General features: G+C 45.4%; 1 long non-coding RNA gene across 2 annotated transcripts in view; it reads left to right on the forward strand.

The window, feature by feature from the left end:
* LOC144165246 (uncharacterized) overlaps nt 1–20,694 on the forward strand; it is a 67,612-nt gene extending 46,918 nt beyond the window's left edge. The window contains exon 4 of one of the 2 annotated variants that reach the window (XR_013321420.1): nt 18,184–20,694. This is a non-coding gene — a long non-coding RNA (uncharacterized LOC144165246). Of the gene's footprint in view, nt 1–4,587; nt 5,137–18,183 lie in introns of those variants that run through there. The other variant, XR_013321421.1, reaches the window with a different exon arrangement.
* Nucleotides 20,695–21,146: the final 452 nt, after the last annotated feature.

The raw sequence follows: 21,146 nt of genomic DNA on the forward strand, positions 1-21,146 counted from the left end.
TATCTCCGGAACGACATTACTGGGCGCCGCCATCTTGGTGTGGTGAAGATTGGAAAACGTAGCCGCCAGGAGAAGCAGTTGCTCGGGGTTCAGGCAGAGTGCTCTTCGCTGATTTCTGCCGTGGTTTTGGTTATGGGAGTGGCTGGGTTTGCATTTAGTCTGAGTTGTTGCGGGAAGTTGTGCGACTCGAAAGACGGGAGTTCATCAAAAACAACGGGGTGCCCGCGAATTCGCCGAGTTTCGGCCTTGAGTGTGAGGAGCAGTGCGTGCTTGAAACGAAATTTTGGGCTCACTGCAGTGTTATAAAACGCTGAGTTATTGCTGCCTTTGACAGCCAGCTCGCGGGCCGGGGTAATGGGGCGATCGACACTGCCGAAGTGGCGGCGCAGGCTACATCGCCGCAAAATGTTCAAGCAGTGTCCGGTAGCGGGACGGGCTATTATTGCACGCTAGTACTAATGGTTCATCTATCTGAAGTGAAATTTAATGCCAAGAGAAAGGTGGCTTAACATCCCAACGTTTCTCAAATTATGATCGTGAGGAACGTGCACCTTTGGGATTGAAATGGGAGGGCTGGTGGGGTGCTACGACTGTCAGTGACCCTCGCTTGGCGCAACTTCTGCCGGGGCTCTCTACTCTTGTGCGTAAGGCTGAGTATGGGATTACAAAAATATTAATTTCAGCATTCACATGATAATAAAAATTCCTTACGATTGCTTAGTTTTTCAGTTCAATATCTTTGACGGCACTCCATGCTATCTATGCACAGAGCCTAAGAAGTAAAAAAATAGTTTTTAAAAGGTAGTGCAGTTCGTACCTTGTGATGCTCCGGTAGAAAATACTTTATTGAAAGGCTGTTTCAGTGGTATGCACGTTCGAAAGCGATTAAAAAGTGCAGTTCTCTTCTCCAGGTTGCCAAAAATGTGATTTTTTAGGCTCCTAAGGTGACCTAATTAATGTCGTTCTTCTGCTCCAAATCGTGGTTCTTCTGCTCCAAATTCGAAATTTCGTTGCTCCAAAAACTGCTCCCAAAACTGATTTAGCTGTCTCACCCCTGTGGTCATGATAACTAAGGGGAAAACACGACAGCAATAACGACTACGTAAACACGACAACAGCAAGAACAAGAAGGTTACGTCAACCTGACAAAAGCAATAATGAGAAGATTGCACAAGTCGGGAAAAGTGAAAAACATGACAGCGTATACGTGTTCAGAAAAACAAAAGAAAAACAAGGCGGGATGAGAAACAAATGGAACACTAAAGAGAAAAAAATCGGCCAACATGTAAAGCAGGTAAAGACGGTTTTGGGGAGCAACACGGAAGGACTCATCCCAGCAGCCGCTTGACCGCATGGAATAACAAAGGCTTTAGAAAACCGAAAGAGAAAATACATTAGATTTAACATCATCCATAAAAAGGTGAGCCATCACTGTGCGACGCACCGGGCGGAGCACATGGCACAGGTGTTCTTTGTCGGGTGCCTCATCCGGCACACAGAAGCCAGTGCTGATGATCTCGAAATCGGTCAACTGGCCGTCGACGACAACACCGTCATCAAAGGCAACGTAGTCGGTAAGCTGCACCGCGGAGGGAAGCAGGCCACAATGGCATATAGTTGTCCTCCTCTTCTTCTGGTGCTGCGGGTTCGGAGCTGCGTTCTGGGCTCTCTTAAGCCTCGGACCGCATAAATCCACTGTGATGAAAACGGTTCGCCACAGCTTCTGCTCCAAACACTCGGTTCAGTTTCGGCGACCTTGAATTGCCTCCAGTCCGAATTAACCGGTGCACTTGCAATTTTGCATCGAATTACGGAATGTTTGTTGCCATTGGGTTATGTATGTTTTTGAAGGGAGGGTGTGGGAATAATGAATTATCCGAAATAACGAGGGCCAAATTAGCGAGAATCTTCTGTATCCCTTTTTAATTGTGCACTGCAAGCACATTTTTCCATGGGTTGTACCTGTGCAGGTCTTCTGTACAAACTTTCGCAGTGTGAACATGCCCTGTTTTTTGCACTACTGCTTTTAGCGCCCCAGTACAAAGGTTTAGTTTGCCTAAGCCCCGCAACAAATCAACAACACTCTGCATTTCTCAGATATTACCAGAACACCGAGCCAATGATGTGGTACTCCTTCCAAAATTTATGAGAACAGGCCCACTACTTCGCACAATACCCGCTTTTGCAACTGCAACTACAGAGTTTTGGATGGAAAATCGGCAAAAAAAAAGGGCAACAAACAGTCCCTGTCTAAGTTTCTTTGTTTGCGCAAACAATGCAGTTCAGTGTCCTGTGCTACTTCGGGCGGCAGTCTAGTGAGCTTACTTTCAGCTGAGAGTGCCAAATTGTCTGGGTTGGTCGTTAACTGGACTTCTCAAGTGGGAGCACCGTGCACGGACAGCCCATCTTGCGCTGACCGCCGTGATTGGCACTTTGGGATTGTGTTTGGTTCGCCAAGGAAAATGCTAGCGTGTGTGCATCTAGCTTCAGGGCCCATATCTGTCGCGTTCCATTGTCACCGGCGTGCTGTCAATGTCGTAGGTCTAAGTCCTCTGTGTATCTTCTTCATGAAAGTGTTTTGAACACACCCTGGTGAGTTTGTTGAATACCCTGCTGTCTTTTAAAAGTCGCACTTCCCATTTCTGTCTTATCTTCAGCACCTTCGGTATTTGACGAGTACTAGCAAATCGTTATTTAAAAAAACACTAAGTGCATATCATCACTGTACCACAAAGAACTCTGAATGCTTTTGTATGATACAGGGCTCAATGTTTTGTGCAGTTTTCCGCATACTTTTCCTGAAAGTATTATATAATTTTCCGAATTACATTCAGAATAAAAGCGATAGCAGAGCCTATAAGCCTCAGTGGACATGTCATGTTGCCCGAGTGCTTTCAGGATGAACGCCCGAGCTAGAAGGTGGGATGGTCGCAGCGGTTTGCGACACGCTTTTCGGGCTTGGCCTTAGCAGCAGCGCCTCCCTCGCCGAACATGACAGTCGGCAGTTGCAGCGACCCGCTAGAGCGACAACAACAAAGAAAGTCGCGTCTCCATACGGAGACACGGTGACTGAAAGGGATCAAGCTGAAAGGGGGCAGACTGCCACTGCAAAAAATTGCCATTGCATAAATTAGATGCAAAAAGTTTGTCATGAGCTTTCGTCTAAGTTGAAAGGAAAATAAAGTTTGGTGTTTACGCACCAAAGAAATACCTCCCCATGAGATGCGCCGCAGTGATAGTTATGGGTTAATCAAGAGCACCTAGATTTTTTACGGAACATCCAGAACACCACCCCAACAGTGCTCCAGCAAAGTGGTAGAGATGGCTAAAGTGCCGTCCCAACGGCATTCATATTTTTATACTTCAGCTCACACTGTTATGATGTCCATAACATTAGAGTTCATATCTTCACTCAGAGGTACAAAAGGTGCAAGTCCATCTGGCACTGACCTTTTTGTCTAACTTGTTCTGGTTTTTTAGGTTAGTTTTTGGATACTTTACTTCACTTTTTGGTGGTTTGGTGTTAGGGCACGAAGTAGTGCCACACCTAGCATTACTCAAGAAAATGCAGCCAGACAGAACTTTACTGGAATGCCTGCAGTAGTCAAACAGCAATCTATGTTGTGTTATTTTTTTTAACGTGACCAAGAGTTTTGTAAACACTAGCCTTTGTACCCTTCACAAAAAAACTGCTTTACAGTCTGGCCCAATATACACAATTTTTGTTTCATAGTAACATAACAGCAGGCCTAGGTTCAACTTGCAGGGCAAACTGTAAATACTACATTTTAGTAAATAGCTTGTATTAATTTTTATTATACCTGGCAATATTTTGGTGGAAATTTTTCAATATTTTTTTATCCTTACAGCATATTTGCAGTGCATGCCTCAAAAAATGATTCGCTTACCACGTGCTACGACCAATGTTAACATGAATTAACTAAAGATCTTCCCAAAAGCAGACTCAAAAGTATGTCTGAAATTATGGTTATCAAAAATTTTGAAGGCAATGTACATTGGGAAATCAAGTAAAAATAAAGCGGGCTCAAAGCTAAACGTGCAAGGTATGCAGTCTCAGATGCTGGCAGTTTTCATTTAAAACTAAGTTCGAAACATTTAGTTTTATTTTAAGGCTCTATCAGTGCGCGCACCTAGACACTGGCGACAAGCACACAACAGCAGATGCATGCCGTTACAAACACAAAAAAGAGGCAGTGCACCTTCTCTCAGCCATTCCATCTCGGCAATGTCACCGTGGGAGCACACCGGAAACAACTCATTGTCTTGCTCATGGATGCCCCGGATGTGGTTCAGCAGGGACTGCCATTTTGGCACAATCAGCTTCGGCGCTGCCTTACTCGAAGCTGCTGCCCAGTACATGTGGTTGGAAATTGCCCGGGACCACACCGCAAGTTCCTTGCACTCAGCCAGTCTTGATGCTGTCTGAAGCTTCTTGGTAACGCCTGAAATGCACATTGAAGCCAGGAAAAATCAGCATTCATTTTTTGACATTAATACAGCGTACCTTTTGCCATGTGCCACACATCAAACTCATGGACAACCTCTGGCTTGTTGTTCTTGACGTAGCTCTTGATTTGGACATGGCTATCCGTGACAAGAAGTCCTACCCCAACTCCCTGGCGTTCCAAGTACTGCAGACCCTGCCACAACCCAGCAAGGTCCATGCAGCAGCTGCCACCAACCTCATTTACTGCAACATCAAATACACATTTTTAAAATAAATTTTATCATGCCAGCATGTAACAGGGGCTTTTCAGTAAATTGCTGTCATAACACACCTGCACAAGCTCATAATGCAGGATCTTGGTGTGCTCCACATCAAGCAAGGTGTACGTTCCATACTTTGCACTGTATCCTGGTGAGTCTGCTCGCCCGTCACCAGCAAGCTTGACTTGTCGTCCTGCAGCTTCTCCAAGCAGGACCCCTTGCTGAGCTTCATATACCTTAAAAAAACATGTTTGCACAACAAGCACTCCTTGTAAAAATGGACAACTGTAATCTGAACTTTGCTTGCTTACTCTGTCGATTGCAGGCCAGAGGTATTCACGCTGAAGTGAAAAAGTGCATACACAACAAACTTGTACACCCATGAACGTCAACATTCTCAGGGACACGGTGGGATTGTTCCCTGAAAATAAAACTGCAGCGCAAAGCCTCAAGTTGAGCATTGGCTGCTGCCTCTTCACGTCCTGGTTGCACCAGCTGAATGAATGGCCTGATTGGCACTGGCCTGCCACTTTCAACAAGGTGCCTTCACATTCAAACATGACTGCAAGAGGTGCAAAGCACTCGGTGCACACAACAAAAAGTTGCCGCAAATTTCTTTCTTCTACAAAAAAATCCTGCTGCTCTGCTCGGCTGTCAGGTTTTCTTGGGGTTCTTGCTGCCTGAAACAAATAGGGAGACTTTCTCAAATGTTTTGCATAGCACAGCAACGTGCCTAGTTGGGAAGCCAGGCATCACCCTTGATGAAACCCTGTCATTGGAACCATCTGTTAGCGTTTGCAGGACGTACTCTTCAAGGTCATCCCAAGGGCAGTAATCGGGGTCATCATGGTCCGGAGGAGGGTCGTCATCATCACTTATATCCTCCTCATGCTCCTCAATGTGCATGCTGACCTGCGTGCCGGCATCAGCCACCAGCCCTCCACCAACCTGTATACCTAAGAAAACAAAATGACACATTAGAAATGTAGCCACACTTGTGTATAACTTCCCACTTGTATTTGAACTATGTGAACTACTACTGTTTGCAGAAATCATGCGTGTGCATCCCTGTTCCCCATTGTGTTTCGGAAAGATTAAAACGTGCACAGCCAATGAAATTTCAAGACCCATACCTATTGAAACAGTTTGAGGCTTTGTTTGGGTGGAATGTGATGCTGTACTTGCACACCAATGAGTCGGCTTGCACACCAATGAGACATGTTGTTGGTCGCACAGTCACCTTCGTGCACTTATCCGCAGTCAGGTTGCTCTGAGCAGCTGTGTCAGGTTGTAGCTCCAGTGAGCAACCAGCTGGTCTGTCATTGTCCAATGCTGTAATTATACAGCCAGTGAAAAGACAAAATGACATTGGAAACAACTTTCCCAAGTGGCACAGCATATACAATTTTGCATAAAAAGTGAGCTGGTACTTGTAGGGCTACCAGGAGGACTTTCCACTGGTAAACTGGGAGCTGCACTTCCTTCCCCATCAGTGCTCTTTAGCAACTCGGAAAGAATCTGAAAATGCACAAGACATGTTCAGTCTTGGACCTAGCACAACACAGCTAAACCTTGGAGCAACGTAAAATGATCCACGTGTGAACAAGCACTTTTAAGCATAAGAAGGTATGTTCGAATATGGATGAGGCCATCTCAGGTGACAGCATTAACTCATTACCCCTCGTCTCCCCTATTTTTCAGCCCTGCAGTGCGAACACCATTTTACTACCATATGTAGCACGTCTGCTTGAACTGGTCCAAGCACAACTACAAAATGCTTTTATGCATGTAGACAGAGCCTGGCATAAGCATTACGTGGAAATGATGCTTACATAAGTGTGGTAGCTCAAGATGGGATTTGCATTTCGTATTATACTTTCATTGAAACAGGTCACCTGGTTTTCTCTTACTTTCACTGTTCTGGGTTTTATTGCCGCTACATTGCACGCCAAAGGGATGGGTTTAGGAAGCCTGTTCCTTGTATTAACTGGGGATGTTTTCTTGGTTGATTTTATCTAGAATAAAATTGAAGCTACTGTACTGCTGGCTACTTTGTATCACACTTGTAAGGGTATGCCCAAAAAACTACCCTTTTAATTCGCAATAAACAGAAGTCAACTCCAAGGTACACTCCAAACGGAAGACTGAGCAAGCATAGTATTGTGAAACCACTCATCACATAACGCTCAAAGTTTGTTTATTGGCTGTGTGTAGTGCTCTGTCCAGACGGAACAATAACTAGCACTAAAGTTCCGTCGAGGCGAAATGAAGTGCTGTGGGTAACCTTCTGTCCAGACGGAATCCAGATGGGACACCTTAGCGTCCCATCTAAACGAAACTATAATAAGTGCTACAATACCGTACGGGTGAAATTGAAATTGTAAGGTTAGCGTTCCATCCAGACAGAACGAAAAGCCGACGGGGCTGATTGAATGTTGTATCCACCAAGCCCTTTGGTGCAGGAATAACGGCTTCTATTTATCCTGCAGAAGTCCAGAATCGACCCCAGATATGGGTGTGGTCTTTTATTTTTTGGCTTAAGAGGGAACTATAATCAGCGGTAAAGTGCTGTCAACACGGAATTGAAATGAAGTGCACAGTACAAAGTCCGAACGTGCAATGCACTCCAATGCATGTGCATTGTATGTCAAGTGACACATGCGAACGCTTTTTACAAATCACCTTGTATTTCTGCCGCCTGTGATAAGCAGTACACCTGTGGCACATCAATAGTATAATTTGTGTGCTGAGCAGCTACATGACTGCTACCACAAAAGAAAAAAAAAACTTGATCATGAAAATTTTATTTCAAGCACCTGCAGATTGTAGAAGGTGAAGACATATGAGCAATTCGTTCTTGAATAGTAAGCGTGTGCTCCCATTTTTCACCACGACGGTTTCCAGGCTTTTTCTGGCAGACATTTGTCATTCAGGAATTATAAGTAGACAACCCAGCTCTGATTTAAACAATGAGAACATACACACAGTAAAAAAAAAGGACTAAGAGTGAAGGAAGCACAAACAAGCGCTGAGCTGTCATGAATCACCTAGTTACACGGATCCAAAAAGTGTGCTAAAAAAAAAAAAAAAAACCAACACCCATTACCTGGGTTCGAACTTGCGACTTTTGTATTGAGAATCGGAGGCGTTACACCTGCACCAAAGTGGCACTTTTTTTTTCTTTGCTGCATGGAAAACTGCCCTTAATACAGCCTGCAAAAGTTGAGTCATCCAAGAAGATGCACATCACTGCAGCTAAAATAAGCCGTCCGTTAAAACTCTGGCAACCAGACGCACGCGTCCAACAGATGCAGCCATTCTGGTGGGTCACTTTGCGCCGCATAAATGCCCCTGCACCAAAGTGGCACGGTGCATCCATCATTCAATCAGCCCTATTGGTTTCTGTTCCATGCTCGCATTTTAATTTTCGTGCGGTCGGCACTTCAGCATTCGATATAGTTCCGTCTGGAGGGTACGCTAGGCTCTCATGGCGCTTTGCTGGAGAACTTATCGCAGGTGTGGTATCTCTACTGGATGCTTCAAAACGTAAAAAAAAAAAAGAGAAAACCTATCCGGTATCGAAACCTGGGACTTCTGAATTGCGGCTCGTCGCTACCGCTGCACCAAAGTGGCACGATGTATCCATCATTCAATCAGCCTGGTTTCTGTTTCGTGCTCGCATTTCAATTCCGTCTGGTAGGCATTTTAGTGCTGGATGTAGTGCCGTCTGGAAAGAATGCTAAGCGCTCATTCGCATACCGTGTAGACGGAAGGTGACTCGCAGCAAGGTTTAGCACTTTTGTTTGTAACAGTAACTTTATTTACAGGAATATATACTGGGTCACATCAAGCCATTACAGAGGTTTCATAAAACGAAAGAGCCGCTTTACGCGCACAGAAAAATACACGCGTTTTGGCATTATGCAAGCCAAGAGTCAGCGCGTTTTGCCAGGAAGTATAAACCAGTCGAGTTGTAACAGTGGACGGACTGCTAGACACAGCCTTGTTTATACCGGGCTTACAATTGAATAGCTTGTTTTGCTCCACTCCAAGTGATTAAAGTTTCCAGGAGAAGCTGCCGCTATTCACGTAATAACTGTTGTGCACAATTCGAGCAGCAGTTGGCGGTCCATAGTAAATATTCCATCGACGCGATGCAGTGCTTAGAGCTAAGCACCGCTGTGCACACAGTACACTCAGCGAAAAACCTAACGCTGCAGGTCTTACCTCATTTTTTCTCCTTTTTGCGAAGGCCGGCCTTGGTGGCGGCGAGGCGCTGCGCTTGTGACAGAACATGGAGGGGACCGCGTCGCTCTTCAGTCGCGCCGACTTCGTAGGCGACAGCCCCAGCGACCGCATAAACGACGGACTTCGCACATAGTCGTTGTCACAGAAATGTCTGGAACACAACACACTTGCCTTTGTGGGCTTGAAATGTTCCCTTTTTACAGCAGCAACCGACTGAGCAGCGAGTTTTGGCTCCCGCGGGAAGCTGTGAAAGACCACTTTATCGCGGCCATAGGTGCTGTTGCAACCGAATGCCGAACGGAACCTCGGCATGGTTACTCCGCTTCCTCGGCACGATTGTAAAGCAGTACAACGGAGCACTGAAAAATTTTCCACTACTAGTTTCTAAATAAAAACAAAACACACCACTTGTCCCAGAAAAGCTAACGTTGGCGGACGGCACGCTGAGAAAGGCAAAGGCAGGGGCCGAGCATCTCAGCGGCTCCCGATCGCTCCTCATGACGACGTCACCACGACCCCTTTCACTCTTGTGCCGTCCTCCTCCCCTGCGCCCGGCGCGTCGCGGGGGCATGGCGATGGCGCTTGTTTATTCGCTTATTGCGCCACTATTTCAACAACAAAAAAATAAAAACACCTCGTAGGTAAGGTATTTCAGGTCAACGCTTCCAAATTTCTGTGTATTCAGCAGATTGAGAACTGCTTCAGTTTCCCTTTAGTGCCGCACCCTCGGTTACAACGCTTCCATTTGGTTGTACCCAGTTTGAGAATAAAGGTACCAGCATGACACAAGAGCATGATAAGCAGGCTTCTCTGCACTGTCCTCTCTGTTCTCTACAAAGCCCCTCCAGTTTGTATCTACTGTGGTCCAGTCAAACAGCCTTTTGCACTTTCATTTCATCCACGATGAAGGTGCCATAGCATTTGTAGCCATTTTCTTCTTGAAATTGCATTGCAATGTTTTTCAGCGCAATTTTACTAAAGCCTGATTCACAGTGCATGCCTTTTAAAATTTCCCTCCGCCGGTTCAGTGACGGCAATTGAAGCAGGTTCGTCCTAGATATCAATTTGTAGGCTTTTAGTCCGAAAATTCCCAGCAGGAGACAGCTATCAACCACTTTATACCAAATCCCTTTCCTAGAATGTTGTGGTGCTTGGTAAGCTCCATGAAATGGCATTTTCTGTGTTTCAGGGAGCATTCTCACAATGCTTTCAATGGCTTCTCTACCAGCTTTCGGAATGGCCGATTTCTGGGAACATTCCTTGGGTGCTGCTTTTCGCTTTGCTGCTTTTGCTTGGGCAAACTTTTGTAGGAGGGCCGTTCTTGCGAGTAAATGTCTAGGAAACTTGTGACTGTGTGACTTCTTTATACAGTAAAACCTTGTTACTTCGGATCTCTAGGTACTGAAAAAAAATGTCCAGAATATCCAAATGTTGAATTATCAAATGAATGACAAAAACGCACAATTTTTGATCTGTTTATTTTCTAACTTTACTCTGAGAAGTCATCCCGGATGCTGGTTTGTTTTTTTGCGGATAGCAGAGCTGAAAGGACTAGTTTGCGGGCATGTTACAATCCCTCTAGTGCAAGCGTATTGCCTGGAGCATGTTGGCAAAGCTTCTCTAGAACGACGGGAGCATTTGTGGCCTATTTTGCGGTTCAACGCACCAGGCGGAGCACATCGCACGGGTCTTCTTTGTCGGGCGCCTTATCCGCCACACCTAGGGCAGCTCTGATGATCTTGTAATTGCTCAACTGCAACTGGCCGTCGGTGACAACACCGTCATCGTCATCATTTATTAACCCTTAAAGGCCCTGTCTTGGACATTACATAAGGGGGGGGGCAGAAACGAGGGCTTGCGATGGTCATGATAACTAAGGGGAAACACGACAGCAATAATGACTACGTAAACACGACAACAGCAAGAACAAGAAGATTACATCAACCTGACAAAAGCAGTCATAAGAAGATTGCACATGTGGGGAAAAGTGAAAAACATGACAGCGTATACTTGTTCAGAGAAACAAAAGAAAAACAAGGCGGGATGAGAAACAAATGGAACACTAAAGAGAAAAAAATCGGCCAACATGTAAAGCAGGTAAAGATGGTTTTGGGGAGCAACACGGAAGGACTTATTCCAGCAGCCGTTTGACCGCATGGGGTAACAAGAAAACCGAAGGAGAAAATACAAGACATTTAACATCATCCATAAAAAGGTGAGCCATCACTATGGAGGGTACACAAGCAAAGTTGACGCAACACAGGGTTGTAGTGATCCTTGCAACAGTTAGAGCGCATGTAAGCATGAGAGAAAATGAGGAAACATCACGTGGGGCGCCAATACAAGGAGGATGTGTCAACAAGAATCAGATTAGCGCATGGGGTAACAGCAAATAAAAATAGCTATTAGAACAAGAGATAACATACATGGAAACTATACGTCTCGATTTGGTAGTACTACATGCTGTTCGGTCATGGGGTGTAGCTCTATATGTGTACTGCTAATGAGATCTTGAATATATTAGGGTCACGTTCAGTTGCTATAGATTCAGGCAGGTTTTTGTATTCAATGGCAATAGGGAGAAAAGATTTGTTGAATGCATTTTTGGAGCCATGCAGACGCTGCTTGCTCATTGAGTTATGTAGGCGGCGTCAGGTGCACAATGGGTGTAACAATAATGAGGTGTGCATTTCGAGAAATGTATAATATAGTTTATGAAAAAGACAGGATTGTAACTTTCCGCCTACAAACAAGTGTGGGGGAGACTGAGGGACGACTTTATACCTGAGATGCTCGAAGGAAAGCCATATGTCGAAGAAACAAATCGGGCTGCGCGATTTCGAATAGACTCGAGAGAATTTATCAAATATGTTTGATGGAGGTTCCAAATTGCTGAAGCGTAATCAAGCTTAGTGCGTACAAAGGTGGTGCATGCCATTTGGCGGACTCTAGCAGGTGAGCATGATAATGATCCTCGGATGTACCTGAGGACTTTACAGGTGCCAACTGCAAATGTTTGGATGTGGTCAGACCAGGTTAATTTGCTGTTTATAAGCACACTGAGGTACCAGTAGGTCTCCACCCGTGATAAGTCGGTTGAGGTTACCGAGTATGTAAAGCTAACGGGAGAGTGTTTCCGGGTGACGTGTATAAATTTACATTTCGAAATGTTTAGTTTCATCATCCATAGCGAAGACCAATTATCTAAGTGGGTTAGGTCATTTTGGAGAAGGAGCTGATCATTTTCACTAGAAGTTTTTCTGTACAGAACACAGTCGTCTGCGAAAAGCTGAATGGAGGAGGAGATGCCTGACGGTAAATCATTAATATAGATTAAAAATAAAAGAGGGCCGAGAACTGAGCCTTGCGGTACCCGGGACATCACCTTGTCTGTTTTACTGAAGTCCGGCGGCGAGGCCAGGTGGTAAACTGGGAGCGATCTGTTAAATAGCATCTAATCCACGATATCAGCGGGTGCAGTCAAAGGCACGACAGTTTACTAATGAGTCTTTGGTGAGGGACACGGTCGAAAGCTTTGGAAAAGTCAATAACGATGACATCTGTTGGAAAAGAAGAATCTGGATTAAGGTTAGGGTCTGTAGTGAGCTGGAAAAGCTGGGTTTCACATCAAAAACCTCGGCAGAACCCGTGCTGGTTGCGAAAGAAGAAATTGTTATTATCCAGGTGAGCAACGGTATGGGAATAAATTATGTGCTCTAGTAGCTCGCACGCGATGCAGGTTAGCGCGATCGGGCGATCGTTGGAAGGGTCAGATTAATGCCCGGATTTGAAGACTATAGCATTTTTGCTCAGTTTCCAATCATTTGGAATGGTACCTTCAGAAATAGACTGGGTGAAAATAATTTGGAAGAAGCAGCTCGATACTGTGTTGGTAACCTTTAATATCTTTGCTGGAATATTGTCTGGAAGGGAGCACTGGAGGACTGCAGGTGGTTGAGTTTTAGGATACCATCTGTAATTACTTCAATTGGAAGCATCTCCCTTATAGTCCAAGCGTTGTAAAGTGGGAGTATCGTGGCTAGGTTCACAAGTGAATACAGATGAGAAATAGGAGTTAAGGAGGACACTGATGCAGTGGGGTCGGCGAGTCGTCCGAGTCAACAAGAGCGATGCTGTTGGAGTGAGTGTTTTCGTGCTAAGTAATCTCCAAAACTTCGATTTTGTGCATAGGATATCCTAGAGGTCATTGTGGAAGTATTTCTTTTTGGAGCGCCTGTGCATTTCAGTGTATTCGTGTAAGCCGGTAAGATATTTTTCCCATTTTAAGGGAGAGAGTTTTTTTGCTGCCCGGAAGAGGCGTTTTTTTGTGATAATTTTCTTATGGTATTAGAATACCAGGGCCTATCCGCCGCGAATACAAAATTAACATTGCGATCCTATTAAACTTTTATAGTGTTCTTATAGTCTAAAGTAACTCATTAGAAAGTCATGGCAGACTCATGACCTAACGAGTCATCTCTAAGATTTCTATAAAATTTAAGAAAGACCTCCCTATAAAAACTCACCCTACTCATCTCTATGAGATCTCTATTGAATTTCAAGATACCTCCCTATAAAACTCACTCTCTTCATCCCTATAAGATTTCTATAGAATTTCAAGAGATTGCCCTATAAAAACTCACTCTACTCAAATCTACAAAATCTATATAGAAGTTCAAAAGACCTCCCTATAAAAACTTACTCTACTCATATTTACAAAATCTCTACAGAATTTCAAAAGAGACCTCTCTATAAAAACTCACTCTACTGATCCTCGATATTCTATACACATTCGAGATTGCACCAGAGCTGCCGCCTCTTGCTTACGTGCTAGAAATTCTGCTCACGCACCCGCTCTGGCTTCATGGTTCGTGTGCTTGCTCAGCTGCCAGTGTAGGTGGCTGGCTTCATGCCGGCGCTTAATGGCTACTGCCACTTCGGCCGTCCACCATGCCTTTACCCGATGCCGGCCTTTCTTCTGTGTAGAGCACCGTGCCAGTGCTCCATGGAGTGCAGCTATCATCTGTTCATATGTTGCCATTTCATCCACCCTGTCTTCCAGAACAGATGCCATCCTTTCAAGGTCACATTCACTCGGTCGTCGCGGTCCACTTTGAGCAGGCTGTGGAACACTGCTGATGCTGGCCAGAGACGAAAACGATTGTGGTCGCTGGCCAGATTGCCTTCCCCGTCCTCGTCTCTGATCATCTTGTCTAATGACTCATATAAGGTCTCAGACATGAGGCAGTAGTCAATGCATGATGTCCAATCATGCACCGTCCACGTGACTGCCCCTTGGCATATGTCCGTCAGATTAACCATGACTAGGTTCTCTCTCCTCGCCATGTCCAGCAGCAGTCTTCCATTCGCGTCCATGTGGCCATCTAGCTCTTCGATGTGGGCATTGAAATCCCCCACTATCATAACTTCATACTGGCTGCGGAGCTCCTGCATGTCTCTGCTGAGGCAGGCGCTAATTTCCTCGTTCTTCTCTCGCCCCGCCCCCGTCCACCAGTACACTGTGGCCAAGGCCACTGGTTTGTCGGCTACCCTGCACACTAGCCACATATGTTCCTGGAAGGTAGGCCTCGCTCTTGTCCATTGATGGGGACTCGCACACAGACATCCTATCCCACCTCCTCGCCTTTCATTAGCCTGCCGGTTGCACCCCTCCCTATGCATGTCAGGATCTACTGGGGGGACTTCCTCATCTCGAAGGTGTGTTTCAACGGCTGCACACACCGCTAGCCGATGGGTCCGCATTTCCTTCGTAAGCTCGGCCCATTTTGACTCTTTCCTTGCTCCCTGTATGTTGAGGAAACCTAGCTGCAGACCTCGGCCTTGTTGCTTTCGCCGTAGGCCTCTGCGTTTGCGCCGTCGGCTGACAAAATCTCGTGGCAGCATTTTTTCTACGGGGTCGGTCCACAAATCCTCCAGATAAAATATTTGAAGTGCAGCTTTTAGCATGTTCAGGTTTCATTTCTGCATAGCGTGCACTGTGGGGATCAATTGTCTTCGCAAGCGGTACCTTATAATTGCCGCACAGGCTCGCGACTCCATTGGTAGGTATGGAACTTACTACGTGCACACAACGTTCATCAAATGAGACCTAGAGCCAAGCTTCTTATGTGCCCGGTAAGGCGGAACGTTCAATGCGAATTCTCGAAAAACTTGCAACTTTCGGTGGCTTGTCGTGTTCACCACGTGTATTGTTCGACGGAACGGCTCTTCATTTAAAAAAGACTTTCTTTTCACTGGCGTGAATGATTATAAAGCCTTTCTGCTTGGGTTTTCGTGTGGTAATTTCTGCGCTGTTATTATTTCTTTCTGAGATGTACTAAAGTGTACTACAGACTGAGCCCAACGTTCCTTTAAAATTTCAGCTTTGATATCCAGAGTTTCCGTTGGGTTTTTGGCTGTGGCAAGCACTGCACGATAAGGCATGATGTGTATTTCGAAGATTTCCACTGCCTCACTGCGCATAATTTCCCCGTACACTAAAGGAATGTTGTTTGACCAACTAGTGTCCTATAGAAACCCATGTATTTTTGTTGTTTGTTTCCCCTCTATAGAAATTTGACCGTGGCACCCCTAACTTAAGCGGCACCATTTATAGGACGATATCCTGGCCAATAGATTGAACAATAAATCTCAACAAAGAACATTCAGCCTCAAGAACAAGTTCATCCCACAGAGTGATTGATCACCACATTATTATTAATCACCACATTATGATTAATCACCACACACCTAGTCACAGATGTGGCTGCCACAGTCACAAATCGACCTGTTCTTTTAGCCTGCACAAATGCAGTGCCACTACTGTTGTATTTGCCTTTTATAATGCTGTGCACTTAACTAAATACTTCAATGAAGACTGATATGCGTCACAAGACAACTGCACCTTCCCCTTGCTTGCCCACAGGTGCAGGTTTCACAATCATTTCCGTGTAGCTTGAATTGGGATACATGCCTCCAGCCCTTTGGAAGAGCATAAAAAATGTTAAACTTGTCAACAATCTGCACTTCTGCATACCGCATGTCAGACACAAATTTCCCTAACATGCCATTCATAGATTCCAGTGGGTATAAAGAATAACCTTGCAAATAACCCCAGTCACTTACATAGTCAGTGAGGTGAATGAGAAGATGTGCATTGTATGTCATGCTTTCTTCACCATACAAGCCTTTGTCCTCCTCCAAAAATTTCCTCATGCCAGTTTTCAGCACTCCTAAGAACCTCCACTGATATTGTAAACACGCGCAATTTCGGCAGAAACAAGAGATTAATTATAAAGTAGCCAGTGACATGAAAGCGGCGAAGTTCCAACGGTAGGCCAGCATGCAGTGCATCATTTCAACGAACTTCATCCAGTTGTAGTTAGGTGCAAGAATGTAACCACAAAGGATTACTGGGGAATAAAACAACCAATTCCTCCATTCTGACGACTTCCAGTGAACACGCATTGCATGTGGGCAACCAAGCCGGGACTGTTCCCAGATACGTGTCATTCGTAGCAACAAATCATTCACCTCAAGATTCTTGTGAATCCTGAATCTTTGCACCTTTCAGATTCCAGCCAAACCGACACTGTGGACTTGACAAAACCTGAACACACAGCATGCATGTAGTCTACTACGAATCCAGAAGTAAACCTGAAGTAACTAAGCAAGGTTAGGACACTGAGGGCCGTATTCTGAGTCCCTCCTCCACTCCATTCGCTCCCTCCATTCGGATGAGAAGAGGATTCCGGCAATGCTTATGCATGGGGAAATCGAATTCAAGGCTTTCCTCCACTGGAGGCTCGAGTGGAGGAAGGACTCGGAATACCAGGGTGAGGCCTTTGATGCCACAGCTGGACTTTTTCTTTTTAGTCCGGGCTTTGTTGGCGTGCTTCACAAAAGTCATTGGTCCGTCTCTTTTGGACAGGTACTTTGGCACTGTATGCATGACAGTGCTGTTTGCCCTTTGTAACAATCTCACCACGCTGCTCACACCATGCACAGCCATGCTCGCCATTAAACTGCGGATGGCCATTACATCTCGCCTTGGAATTGTGTCGACAGTGCATGGGCCAGGAAAAACCCTAGGTGTTGTCTCTGCCCCAAACCTGTCTTTCCTGCGGACCCCTTCTGTCGAAAGCAAGTTCATTTCTTGCACAAAATGCAGGAGAAAGCAGTTCATTATCGTTTTTTTAGGGGCCAAACCAGAGGCCAGCCAGCCAGAGAGGCCAGCCTTTGTGTACATTTTTTGTAGACTAGCTCATTTACCCGAAGAAGTAACAGCCATATTCCAGAATCTGAACTTTTGTACAGCGGCACACCATCTGTATTAAATGTGACTGTAAGGTCCCCTGGCTGTACTGGCAAATTGTGATAAGCTGCACTCTGTCTGATGTCACTGACATCATATGAAGAAGCAAATTTGTTTGGCACAGTGCCGCATTCCTCTAGAACGGTATGGATCTGCTCCTCCAGGTCAAGCATATAAAAATAAAATGAGTTTTTTTCCAAATAATTCACTTCGACTAGCTTTTTGCAGCCGGAACAAGTAATCAAATGACTGGCGTCATCAAGTTCACCAATGTATGCATTACACTGACAATACAAATGGCGTGTCTTCTTAGTGCATGCAAAGAAACTTATAAAAAGAATACTTTGATGAAGGAAAGTCTGCCCCATCCGGAAGGTGTACTAAAGCTCCACGAGCTTTAGTACACTTTTGCCTCCTTAGACATGGCATGCCTAAGGCTGTGTCCCACTGTCAAAGGAGCACACTTAGCTCTAGTAATCTTTAAGCCTGGAAACAGTGGCTGATCCTGCACAGAGAAACAGAAAAGCTTACTAGAGAAATTACCACAACAGATACTTTGCACTGTTAGCAACACCATGAACCTTTATATCACGCATAAAACTTGCTAAATAAGGTATTCTTGCACTCGCATGCAGCCAGTTGGAGCTGGGGAGAGGGAGGTTTGTTCCTAATAAGAGTGCGGGACCACAGAAGTGTTGGAAGCGCATGAGCTTCGATTGACGAGAAAAAAAGCCCACCAATCACTCTGCAGGCTACAAGGAGAAACTGCTCTCTTTGTGGTGATGAACCAGTAACAACTGCCATTCACTCTCATTCTTGAACAATATGTAAACCAACTTTTAAGCCATCAGTTTTCATAACATGGTAACGTATGTACTGGTGACATTTTGCAGGTGTGCGTTGTTTTCGGAACAGTGAAGGCCTTCGTGAGCTCCCAGTCTCTTTCACCGCAGAGTGCAACTGGCCTACCTCAATACCTACTACCAGTCAATTGGACTTCTGCTGTTCTTACTCAACCTCGCTTCGAAGCAGCGAGTGCTGCTATGTTCCTGAATGAACACCTGACCCAGAAAAATAACTGATTCCTAGGGGCGGCTATCGCAAAAAAGAAATCAGTTGCCTGGAAGTATGTCTGGACCAGCAATGAAAAAGTCTTGGCACGGCGAGCCGAGTTGACGCCCATTCTGCACATTTCCACGATGTCTTATGTCAAACGCATGAGTGCGCAATCACCTGCGGCATCTTTATCAGAATGATAGCGCCGAGCACGTCAACCTCTCATGCGTTCAGTTCAACTGTTCGCCCTGAAACTTTATTATTTTTTTTCGAACAGTTTGAAGCGAGTTGATGAGTAGTACCAGGTTTGATTTCGATAGCTTTAATGAATTCATAGCTAACAACGAATGGTCACGCAAGTCTGTGTCGTTATTTCACCTAAATGCTAGAAGCTTCCGTAACAAAGGTGAACAACGTGATGTTTATTTCGAGCAACTCTCTCTAAAATTTGATTTTTTGTGCTTTACGGAAACCTGGTACGCAGATGCGGGCGATGTGTATTTATTTGATGGCTATTCCCATGTCGGGTTGTTTAGAGCTGAAAAGCGAGGTGGTGGTGTTTCCGTTTATGCCAAAGCTGGGTTAAAATGTGACCTAATGGACGAGTATTCTGCCATCACTAGTGATTTTAAAGTGATCACGGTACGTTGCTGTAGCATTTGTATAGTGCTCATGTAGAGGTGCACAGTCATTTGTATAGTGCTCATGTACAGGTCTGGCAAAGTAGAACGCTTTCTAGACTATTTGGACAAAACATTAGCCCATGTATCTTGAAACCTATGTGCGATACTTGTAGGTGATGTAAATATTGATCTATTAACACGCAGTAATGCCCTATGTGATTTTTTTCGACTATATACTGTTATGATTTTCTAAATCTTGTGAATTGTGCTACTAGTCACTGCAACTTCCGAAACTTTACTTGATGTTTGTTTTACTAAATATCGTACTGGAAGGTGATCTAGTGGGCTTTGTGCGGACGTGAGTGACCACTTGGCTGTGTTTTGTGCTCTAGAAATTCATGTTGGTAGAACGAAAGCACCTGCTTACAAAACAAGAACAATAAATGATATTACTGTAAAAATGTTTGTGTAACTTGTTTGACAGGCATATTGGTCTATTGAACGAGGAGAGTTCGAGCGTATGCTTCACGATGTTCTATAGTAAAACTAAAGACATATACTATAAGGCTTTCTGGAGTATTCCTTGCGGAAACACAAAAAAGCGAGAAATCCTTTGATATGTGCCACACGTTATAACAAAATTCAAGAAATCATTTATTTCAGCTTTGCCTGAAGCTCAGAGATGATACTAAATTTAAGGAATTCTGAGCCCTTCGTAATAAAATAACTGCCGAAATGAAAAGAGCGGGGCATATGTACTACTGACGTAAGTTTGAAAAAGGTGTGTGCGATATTTCGGCGCACGTTAAGATCAAAACGTCAAAATTAATCCGGAGCCCTCCAATAGGCCTCCTGCGCTGCCCAGGGGGCGCTGCGCAAACGGCTTCCGGGCAGTACTTCCGGGTACTACAAAGCTGCGCGGGTCCCATAGGATCCCGTGTTAACAGAAGCAAAATGAGCTCGACGCTCCCGATTATTTTGGGACGTGGTCACCAGCTCATCCCCGACGCGTCCGATCTATTTCAGCGGTAAAATTGGCATTAGGGGAAAAAGCTTTGCAGCGCTAAACACGTTTAAAGCGCCGACGAAAGTGCCGGGACCGTGACGGCGTCTGCTACTCGCAGGTTCACCGATCGATGGTCGTACGAAGTGAAATTTTAAGTGAAATTTCTAGTTTAAACTAATACTCTAGGTGACAAAGACTTCTCAAAAACAGCGGATCAAAAAAGAAGACTGACGCAATCGGCGATGATCGCGCTTTAAAAAGCCAGCGAGTCCGGCGAACCGCAGGCTCGCCTGCTGGCTGCGCCGCTCTTTTGCGTACCTGCACACTATTCGTGCATTTTCATTAAACAGTACTCGTTTGCGTCGCCGTTACGAATGCATGGTGCAGCGTTAGCTTGCCGTTTTGTTGCGTGTCTCAGTGACAAAATGTCGCGACCGTCAGAAGCGTGAAATCTGTTTTGCGATTCCGAAATTAGTGGCCGTAAAGCAAAGTGGTCGGGCGAACTATGAGGCCGCACGCTTTCCTTGTTTGCTCTCACTTTACTCAAAAGAGCATACATTCCCAGTTTGCACTTAATGGGCTAGAATGAGGGTCGGCAACGTTTCGAAGTGTAGGGCCGAGTTCCATGCAGCCGACACGGCGGAGGGCTGGACGGCAAATCGCGTTGGAGGAGAAGGGGGGCTTTGAATGCAAGGAGAAAAAAATTCAGGGAATTTGTAATAATACCCCGCACGGGGCACCTTGAGCAATCTTGGTGACGGTACTGGCGATACCGCGGACCCCGAGCCCCCAAACATACGCTGGATCCAACCGTGGCAATGTGTTTATAGGTGGAGGGTTAGAAACCACGAACGGTGGCCGTCGGAGCCCAGGTCAAGCTCCGGCGGATGGGCTCCCCGTCTGTCTACCAGGCAGGGAGCTCCGGGACCTCTTTGGCTACCAGGGTAAGGTCAAAGAAGAAAGTACCCCAGTCTCCCTGCTTTTCAATGTATCATATGGCATTTTCGAAACCCCCCCCAGACGTGATCGGCCCCCGAAAAGGGGCCGCACCGAAGTTTCCTTTCCACCCCTACCAACTATCAACGTTCCAAAACATGACAACTATCCCCGTTTTTTGGTCCTCGAATCAATAGACAAATCCAAACCCGTCTCTTCCCAATCTGTATTCCTC

Source organism: Haemaphysalis longicornis, unplaced genomic scaffold (assembly GCF_048455015.1).
Source record: "Haemaphysalis longicornis isolate Haplotype H1 unplaced genomic scaffold, Haemaphysalis longicornis Haplotype H1 scaffold_14, whole genome shotgun sequence".
NCBI lineage: Eukaryota > Metazoa > Arthropoda > Arachnida > Ixodida > Ixodidae > Haemaphysalis > Haemaphysalis longicornis.